This window comes from Cucurbita pepo, chromosome 8, assembly GCF_057944985.1.
Source record: "Cucurbita pepo subsp. pepo isolate OVF chromosome 8, ASM5794498v1, whole genome shotgun sequence".
NCBI classification, from domain to species: domain Eukaryota; kingdom Viridiplantae; phylum Streptophyta; class Magnoliopsida; order Cucurbitales; family Cucurbitaceae; genus Cucurbita; species Cucurbita pepo.
The window spans coordinates 7,709,887-7,720,100 of NC_141805.1; the positions used below are offsets into that span (position 1 = coordinate 7,709,887).

Below are 10,214 nucleotides of genomic sequence, written 5' to 3' on the forward strand. Positions count from 1 at the left end.
TAGAATAAAATTTTGAAGTAATGGAGTGTATAAAAGAGTAAAAAGTGCTGAAAATGGAAACCCTAATCTGGGATATTTAAAGCACGTGCTAAAAGAACCGAGTAACGGTCGATGTTTTTAAAAATTTCTGTTTGGAATGATCAAGCGTGATGATTTAGAATAGAATGTTGAAGAAATGAAGTGTATAAAAATGTAAAAAAGTGCTTAAACTCGAAACCCTATTTTGGAAACCTTAATCTGGGAGGTTTGAAGCACGTAGTAAAAAAACTAAGTAACGTTCGATGTTTTTTGAAATTTTTGTGGGGAATGATTATGCATGATGATTTAGAATAGAATGTCAAAGAAACAGAGTGTATAAAATAGTAAAAAAGTGCTTAAAATTGAAACCCTAATTTGAAACCCCAATCAAGGACGTTTGAAGCACGTTCTAAGAAAACTGAGTAACTGTCCATGTTTTTCAAAATTTCTATGAGGAATGATCAAGCTTGATGATTTAGAATAGAATTTTGAAGTAACGGAGTGTATAAAAGCGTAAAAAAGTGCTTAAAATGGAAACCCTAATCTAGGACGTTTGAAGCATGTGCTTAAAAAATGAGTAACGGTCGATGTTTTACAAATTTTTTGTTTGGAATGATCAAGGTTGATGATTTAGAATAGAATGTCGAAGAAATAGAGTGTATAAACCAGTAAAAAAGTGCTTAAAATAGAAATCCTAATTTGGAGACCCCAACTCGGGACGTTTGAAGCACGTTATAAAAAAACCAAGTAACTTTCCATGTTTTTTGAAATTTTTGTGGGTAATGATCAAGCTTAATGATTTAGAATAGAATTTTGAAGTAACGGAGTGTATAAAAGAGGAAAAAAAATACTTAAAATGAAAATCCTAATCTGAGACGTTTGAAGCACGTGCTAAAAAAACCGAGTAACGGTCGATGTTTTTCAAAAAAATTTTTTGAAATGATCAAGCTTGATGATTTAGAATAGAATGTCGAAGAAACAGAGGGTATAAAACAGTAAAAAAGTGCTTAAAATCAAAACCCTAATTTGGAAACCCCCATCAAGGACGTTTGAAGGCGTTCTAAAAAAATCGAGTAACTGTCCATGTTTTCGAAATTCTTGTGGGGAATGATCAAGCTTGATGATTTAGAATACAATTTTGAAGTAACGGAGTGTATAAAATAGTAAAAAAGTGCTTAAAATGGAAACCCTAATCCGGGACGTTTGAAGCACGTGCTAAAAAAATTGAGTAGCAGTCGATATTTTTGAAAATTTTTGTTTGGTATGATCAAGTTTGATAATTTAGAATAGAATGTCAAAGAAATGAAGTGTATAAAACAGTAAAAAAGTGCTTAAAATCGAAACCCTGTTTAGGAAACCCTACTCTGGGATGTTTGAAGCACGTGCTAAAAAAAATTGGTAACGTTCGATGTTTTTCAAAATTTCTATGGGGAATGCTTAGGCATGATGATTTAGAATAGAAGGTCGAAGAAACAGAGTGTATAAATCAGTAAAAAAAAGTACTTCAAATCGATACCCTAATTTTGAAACCCAATCTGGGATATTTCAAGCACGATCTAAAAAAACTTAGTAACTATCCATGTTTTTCGAAATTTTGGTGGGGAGTGATCAAGCTTAATGAATTAGAATATAATTTTGAAGTAACGGAGCATATAAAACAGTAGAAAAGTGCTTAAAATGGAAACCCTAATTTTGAAACCCTAATCCTAGACGTTTGAAGCATGTGCTAAAAAAACTGTGTAACGGTCGATGTTTTTTGAAATTATTTTTGGGAATCGTCAAGCTTGATGATTTAGAATTGAATGTCGAAGAAACGAAGTGTATAAAACGGTTAAAAAGTGCTTAAAATTGAAACCCTAATCCGGGACGTTTTAACCCCTTGCTAAAAGACTGAGTAACTTTCGATGTTTTTCGTAATTTGTGGGGAAAGATAAAGCTTGATGATTTAGAATAGAATTTTTAAGTAACGGAGTGTATAAAACAGTAAAAAAGTTCTTAAAATGGAAATTCTTATATGGGATGTTTGAAGCACGTGCTAAAAAAACTGAGTAACGTTCGATGTTTTTCAAAAATTTTGTTGGGAATGATCAAGCTTGATGATTTATTATTTAATGTCGAAGAAAAGGAGTGTATAAAACAGTAAAAAAGTTCTTGAAATGGAAACCCTAATCCAGGACGTTTGAGCACGTGCTAAAAAAATCAAGTAACGGTCGATGTTTTTTGAAAGTTTTGTGGGGAATGATGAAGCATGATGATTTATAATAGAATGTCGAAGAAACGGATTGTATAAAACAGTAAAAAAGTGCTTAAAATCAAAACCCTAATTCGGAAACCCTAGTCTGGGACGTTTGAAGCACGTGCTAAAAAAACCGAGTTACGTGCTATGTTTTTCGAAATTTTTGTAGGAATGATCAAGCTTTATGATTTAGAATAGAATGTCGAAGTTTGTGTCCCTTATTTGTTTGTTTGTTTTATTTTCTGTTATTTCATAATTAACTTATCTTGATTTCCTTGAATAATTTGCTACTATCTGAATTACTTTATCCATATATTAGCCTACCTTGATCATAATTTAGTCAATTTCTCAAATAGCCTACCTTTGTGTGTCTCTGAGTGTAAAATCAGTGAATTGAGTGTGTGAGGTCTTAAACATATTTAATACAGTTTGTACAAGTACGAACCACGACGGATGAAATGGAGGGGAGATCAATGAAGCTAAGTAGAGAGAAGCATAGATCGGAACCATTACTCGTTTGAATCAACTTATTAGTACATTGACAGACCTGATGGAGTGAATTGACATATCTTTAGGTAATCTTCAAGGAAGGGAAGTACTTTTGAATGAAGGAGTTGAAAATAAAAAAGATGACAATGTCCCCCTTTTAACGAGACATAGTTCTAGGAGAGGGACAGATATCGGTCGTGGGAGAGGGAGAGGAAGAGGCAGAAGAAGGGTAGAGAAATTTTAGTACCAAAAAGAATTGAGAGGGAGTACCAATATGAGAGAGGAGAAGAAATAGGAGTCGGGGGAGTAAAACTTAAAATTCCAACTTTCTATGGGAGATGTTATCTAGAGAAGTATTTGCAATATGAGAGCAAAATTGAGCATGTCTTGAAATAGCCATTTTTGAAATCAAAGTGGAGGAGAAATTATGAAGAACCAATTGAAACGTGGGAGGAATTGAAGACATTGGAGAGAAAAATGTACATTCCTAAGCATTATTCTCGAGTACTCAAGCAAAAACTCTGTACTTTGCAATAGGGATCCAAAAGTGTTGAAGAATATTACAAAGAAATGGAGACCCTTACGAATAGAGCATGAATTGATGAAGAAGAGGAGGATACAATGGCTAGATTCCTTGGTGGATTAAACCGACAACTTACTCATCAAGTGGATAGGCAAGCGTGCTTTGATATGCAAGAACTGTTACGCCTTGCTGTCATAATCGAAGGGCAGCTAGCTTGGGAGAAGGAGAACTCCAATAGGTATGCTATTTCTAAGTCTATTACTTTCAACTAGGGGTGTACATGGTCCGGGTTGGGTTGGGTTGAGGGATTTTTTTGACCCAACCCAAAAGTTCAGTGTAACGACCCTATAATTTTACCTATTTAATCTAAGGTCATTACTATACCTTGGAATGCGGAATATACATTATATGGGTCATGTTTATAAATGCGACTTACACTCGCCTTTTATTACCTCGTGAAAGAGAAAATGATTACAAGGGAAAAAGAAACGAACATCATTGAAATAAAGGAAAAGGAACCAAAACCGAAATGAATGTTTTAATTCTATCCTATGGTTTATTATGCAAATACAACTCAACCTATACTAACCTAAACTAGTGATGCAAATCGAATTCAACCTAGACTATGAAATGGAAAAACAACTACCCTATGCATGTGCCACGGTCCCGAGGTGTACGATGCCGTCGTCGTTGTCACATGGATGCCTTGCCCTTATCTGCAAAAGTAAAGTAGCACGAGGCTGGAGTATTTCTAGAATACTCAGTAAGTGACCCCCTATCAGGATTATGCAACAATCACATGCAATGAAATGATGGGACCTATCGTTTCGTTTCGTTTTCCCTACGGTGCTGTCCTAACGGGTAATAGTGGACGTGTACCGTATACTCTACACATAGCCCATACGTGCAAGTATGGGCTCACCAGCTAGTTAGCACACCGCTGGGCCACTTTCCTTATCCGGTGGGCATACTCTAGGAGCCCCTTATACCGGGACCCGTTAAAACTAGTAACCGTCACGGCAGCGCTATGCAAAGCATAACGATCATTGTCCTACCATTGGATGTACGCGTCCGTACCCTCGTGATGGGATAGGGGTATCCCCCCAAATGCATGAACACGCAATATGCATGAGGTCCCCACTAGTTCTACATTTATCATTAATGAACATAACCCCCTGTCACGTTTCATGCTTACATGTCATTCTCATTTTCATTTCTTTACGTATCATACATATTCCTATCAGGGTTATGTTTCCATGCAGTTTACCGTATTTCATGTCATACAATTCATGCTGTTTACATTCAAATATTTCATACAATCATGCCATAATCATTCAAGAATAACATATCGTCACATGCATAACATATCGCATCAAACTAAGCAGCATACATAGCATACATTCACGTTCACATGATTACGTACTTAAGCACAACCAACTAGCATACAATTTAATGACACGTGAAAATCCACGGGCACGTGCAAACAAACAGCAATTAACGCGTAACCTATGATGGGTGAGCCACTTACCTGGTTAGCTTAAGTCGTTGTCACGTATAAATTTTTAATGAAAGTTCGATTCCGTCCTTTGAAATCCAAGTCAACCTATGTGAGCCCATGATATCAGTTTCAAGTTTAAACTCTATAAAATTATTTCTCTAATTTACATGTTAAAATTCTGATATTTCTTAGACAAAATTTATTGGAGTTTCATGACCTCTGATATTTACGGTTTTATTTTTAAATTCTGTTCAACAAATCTTCCCTCCTCCCTCCTTGTAATTATTTTCTTTCCGTAAATAGATTTTCAGTTCGGTTTCAATTCTGTAAATAAGATATTCCTCCCCTTCTATATTTATTTTCATTGGGTAAACACATATTGTTGGCCAATTTTAATCCATTGTTTGGCTACTATTTATGGATCTGCCAACTAAAATTTTATTGATTTTAACCTTATTCCCCATAACTTCCCATGCTATCACAAAAATCTAATTAATTGAATATGGATCGGATTATTACAGGATCTAGTAAAATATGAAATAAGATTTGATACTAAATGGATTTCTTATAACCATAACTGTAAAGGAAAAAGGAAATCTGATTTTACTGTAATAACAGACTAAAATCTCTCTAGGTAGATCTGCATCATATCCTTTGTTGAAACATCATTTTTTCTTTTTCCTAAATCTGACATTTTTTTCTGTTTATTTTTTAATGAACTGTTGATATGGTGGGGTTGAGGAAAGAGGATGTCGTTCGGACGATAGGTTAGTGGAGAGGTGGGTAAATTTTATTTATTTTTATTTTTAAGTAATCATTTTTAGTCATTTAATTATGAATTATTATTATTATTATTATTTTGACGTATATATTTTTTTCTAATTATTTTTATTTGGTTATTTATTATTATTATTATTATTATTATTATTGTTATTATTATTATTATTATTTTGGCTATTACATTACCTACCCCTAAAAAGAACTTTTGTCCTCGAAAGTCTCGAACTCGTGGATCAACTCGGGATATTTTTCCTTTATTTCCTCCTCTCGTTCCCACGTAGCTTTCTCGATTTGGTGGTTACGCCACAATACCTTAACGAAACCTATATTTCTATTACGTAAGGCTTTCACTTCTCAGGCTAGGATTTTAATTGGTTTCTCCTGATAACTTAAATTTTCCTCGATTTCGAGAGGTTTGTAGTCTATTACGTGCGTAGGGTCTGCAATATATTTCCTTAACATGGAAACATGAAATACATCGTGTACGCTTGAAAGCGAAGGTGGTAAAGCTAGTTTGTAAGCTACCGAACCTACTCTTTCTAAAATTTCGAACAGTCCAATAAATCGGGGGCTTAGCTTCCCCTTTCGTCCGAATCTTAGAATGCCTTTCATAGGAGCTACTTTTAGGAACACTGGGTCCCCCTCTTCGAACTATAAATTCCTACGCCTAACGTCAGCGTAGCTCTTTTGCCTACTCTGTTTGGTACGCATTCTTACTTTAATTTTCTGTACCGCCTCGTTGGTGATGCGGACCAGCTCGGGTCCTTCAAGTTCTCGTTCTCCTACTTCGTCCCAGCACAATGGGGATCTACATCGTTTTCCATACAACGCTTCAAAGGGTGCCATCCCGATGGTTGCTTGGAAGCTGTTGTAAGAGAATTCCATTAAATGCAGTTTAGTGTCCTAACTCTCTGTGAAATCCATAACGCATACCCGAAGCATGTCTTTCAGGATTTGGTTTAATCATTTCGTTTGGCCATCCGTTTGTGGGTGGAAGGCGGTGCTAAAGTCAAGGCGGGTACCCATCGCTTTTTGGAGTCCGCGCCAAAAGGCTGACGTAAAACGCGGGTCCCGATCTGACACAATTGACACTGGTACTCCATGCAACCTCACAATTTCTTTAACATACAGTTGGGCCCAATTGTGTACTGTATATGTTGCCTTACCCGGTAGGAAGTGAGCCGACTTTGTCAGACGATCTACAACCACCCAGATTACCGTATAACCCTTTAATGTTTTGGGTAGGCCTACTATGAAATCTATGGCAATGTTTTCCTATTTCCATTCCGATATACTTAGAGGTTGTAGTAGCCCGGCGGTTTTCTGCCTAGGGGCTTTTACTTGTTGGCACACCAGACACTTACTCACGTACTCCGCGATATCCTTTTTCATACTTCGTCACCATAAGTGTTGTTTCAAGTCTTGATACATCTTTGTTCCACCTGGATGTATCGAGAAGGGTGAGTTGTGTGCCTCATGGGTGGGACACATAAACGTCCTTGACATAATAATCTGTCATCTGTTGACTTAGAGAATCCGTCCACTGGGCCTACTTTCAATTGGTCTAGGATTTTGCTTAGGCTTGGATCCCCACGTTGTGAGTCTATGATTCTTTGTCTGAGCGTGAGACGCACTGTCAGTCGGGCTATTTGGACTGCCACTTCTTCGGTTACTACCGCTATGTCAGCTCGTTCGAAATCAGTTCGCACAAGTGGCTCCCTTGTGATGAGGGCAGACGAGTGTACTACTTTTCGACTCAGTGCATCAGCCACTGTGTTTGCTTTTACAGGAGGGTGGTACGGGATATCTATGTCCACTACAACAAATTACCTTTTTTATAGCTTTTGAATATAGCATTTTCTAAAACCAAAATGAGAAAAAGAAGCGGACACAAAATTAAAAAACAAAAAAATAAAATAAAAAAAATAAGAAAGAGCTAGATATATATATATTTTTTTTAAATAGTAAGCTCTTTATTTACTCTCTCAATTTCCTCTCTTCCCCTTGTGCTCCATTTTGCCATAATCTAATGATTTGGAGTTATAACCCATGTATTTCATCTTTTTCTTCCTTTTGTATTCTATTTTTGTCCGGCATCCGATAGCAACTTCGTCTTTGCTCTATCTTCATGCCAATGTCACTGATCTGGGCCAAATGAAAAAGCTCTTAATCGAGGTTAGCATTCACATGTGTGTTTAATCTATTGAGCATAGTTCAATATTTGTGCCTTGAAGGAGGAGTACACAATACCCTACATTTTAAAACGAGAATGAGCAGAGTGGATTTGCATCCAGGTTTCTCATTTCTTAAACATTTGGATTGATACTTCTTCCTTTTTGTTCTAGGGTTTAGGGTTTCTCTATATTTTGAGGTTTGGTTCTCTCTGTTTAGACCCCTTCATTTTCTCAATTAATTTGGATATTCAGTTTTGGAGATGATGCTTTTGATTTCTAGCATTTTGATTAATTTAAGAGATTTAGTTAGATTCAGGGGTAATTCTCATAGAATTTTGTTATTGTTTATTTTCCTCGTAGAATTTGTTTCACTCATGGCACCAACTTGGGAAGCTAAGGCTTTGTTTCAACTTTGTGAGTTAGATCTTCCAATTTTGTGGGCATGGTTTTCCCTTTTCCCATGTTTGTTTCAATATATCAGCATATCATTCTTACTAATTGAAGTTCTAAAGCTATACTTTTGACAAATTTAAATACTTTGTTTCTCTTAATTGATCTAATTTGTCATATTTCTCGCTCATTTTCTGCTACTTGAGTGATGTTGTAATATTATGGAAGAACAAGAGGATGAACTTAATTATTGAATGTACTACTTCCTCCAATCCGAGGACCAAATTAAAGTTGTATTATTTCTTACTGAACCATTTTATTTTAAAAGACTTCATTATTTAGTTATATCAATTATTTATTCATACCCCTAAATTTCAGGCTAAAAGACTTCATTATTTAGTTATATCAATTATTTATTCATACCTCTAAATTTCAGGCATTTGGGGAGAAATTTGTCTGTATGATTGGATTGATTAATTGGAGTTTAAATATGCTTAACCTAGACAAACACATTGAACTAAATTCGGAATGCATGCATGATTAAAGTGATAACATTGAGGAGTGGAAGCACATGGTGCCCCCTAGAAAGCGTGTTGTCAGTGATTAGTATCAGAATGAAACTACACCTATTCATGAGGCTACAAAGCCTTCTATTTCCTTTCTTCCTTTTCTCCTTCTCATAGTTGTTACCCTCACTGATCTAGTAAAAAGGCCGTTTGTATAGGGGATTATATATGCATGGTAACTTGCTACTGTGAAGTGGAGAAATGTAAGTGATGTTTATTTAAATTTTCCATCTTTTGGAGTTTGCTTCATTTATGGTCTTCAATTGTTGTTTATTTTTAGATTGAATTAAAAAAAAAAAAAATACACAACCTTTATAACAATGCTTTTTAATTTTCCCTCCAAAGAATTATAACTAAGGGTAGAACAAAAGTTAGAACATTTTGTGGAAGGTCAATATGGATTGAATCGATAAACTAGTTTTCCAGATGTAGTGAAGGGGACAAAGGGATGGGAAGAAACTCAAGCCTCTTATGCCCTGTTTTCTTTTGTTGAGCAGGTCTGAATTGATAGAAAATGTCATAGGAACATACTTTCTTAAGTAAGTTCGTAACCGTGATTTTTTTTTTTATTGTCATTTTTTTTTATCTCAAAAACTTTGCAAATGGTTGGCATAGTTATTACTAGCTAGCTGTAGTTTATCTGCACTCCAATCGGGTGCTACAAAGAGATCTTAAGGTACCTATAAAGTATTAACATACCCAACCTTGTAATTATAAGTCTATGTTTCTTGCGAAGAGCAATGATGTCCGGCTTGGTACAATGGCTTCCATTTTTTTACCGGATGGAATTTCTTTACTAGTTATTTCTTCTAATATTTTGAACTTCTGCACAGGGGACTTGACTTGCAAAACTACTCAATACAGAAGACCTTGCTTCATCATCATCGGTAAGGATGCAATCATTGTCTTGTCATAATTTCTCAGTAGAGATGATTTAAAGAAATTATGTGGGGATAATTTTCCTGAAAAGATCTTCTTCCCCGCTTATGAGCAGGTTCCTTTTCCTTTCTTTTTATGTTTCTCTTTTACTCTTTGTTGGTCATTATTGTTGTGTTGTTCTATAATTTAAAATGATGATACATGTGATGGAAGAATGATAAGTTACTTTTTGTTTGTTTTAACATTAATGGTAATTCTAGAAATATCGGAGATGATGTTACTCGATATGTAGCGGTCCAGTGTGATGCATGGACACTCCTTCTTTTCTCAAGTTTAATAGACACATTGATGTACTTGGGTCAAGAACAACTGAATATCTTGAGCGCAATCTTTTCAATAACTAAAGTAGCCATCAGGAATTTATCAAAGACACAAAGACAGCTATTAGGTAGGAAGTTATAATTTGTGCCTATGATTTCATCTTTTCCCGTTGCCTTGCTAGTGGAGCATAAACTAAGAAAATACTTATCTTGCAGCTGAGGTTTTTAAACATGGAGACTATATTAAAGAAGAGAGAGGCTAGCAGAAAGATGTCGGGTCAACTGCTGTCCTATTAGGAAATTGTCTATTTGTTGCTAATGTTGAATATTCAAGAGTAGTT

The 10,214-nt window shown here is 35.5% G+C and overlaps 1 pseudogene; it reads right to left on the minus strand.

The window, feature by feature from the left end:
• Positions 1-5,898: 5,898 nt before the first annotated feature.
• Positions 5,899-7,035, minus strand: LOC147791474 (uncharacterized; annotated as a pseudogene).
• Positions 7,036-10,214: the final 3,179 nt, after the last annotated feature.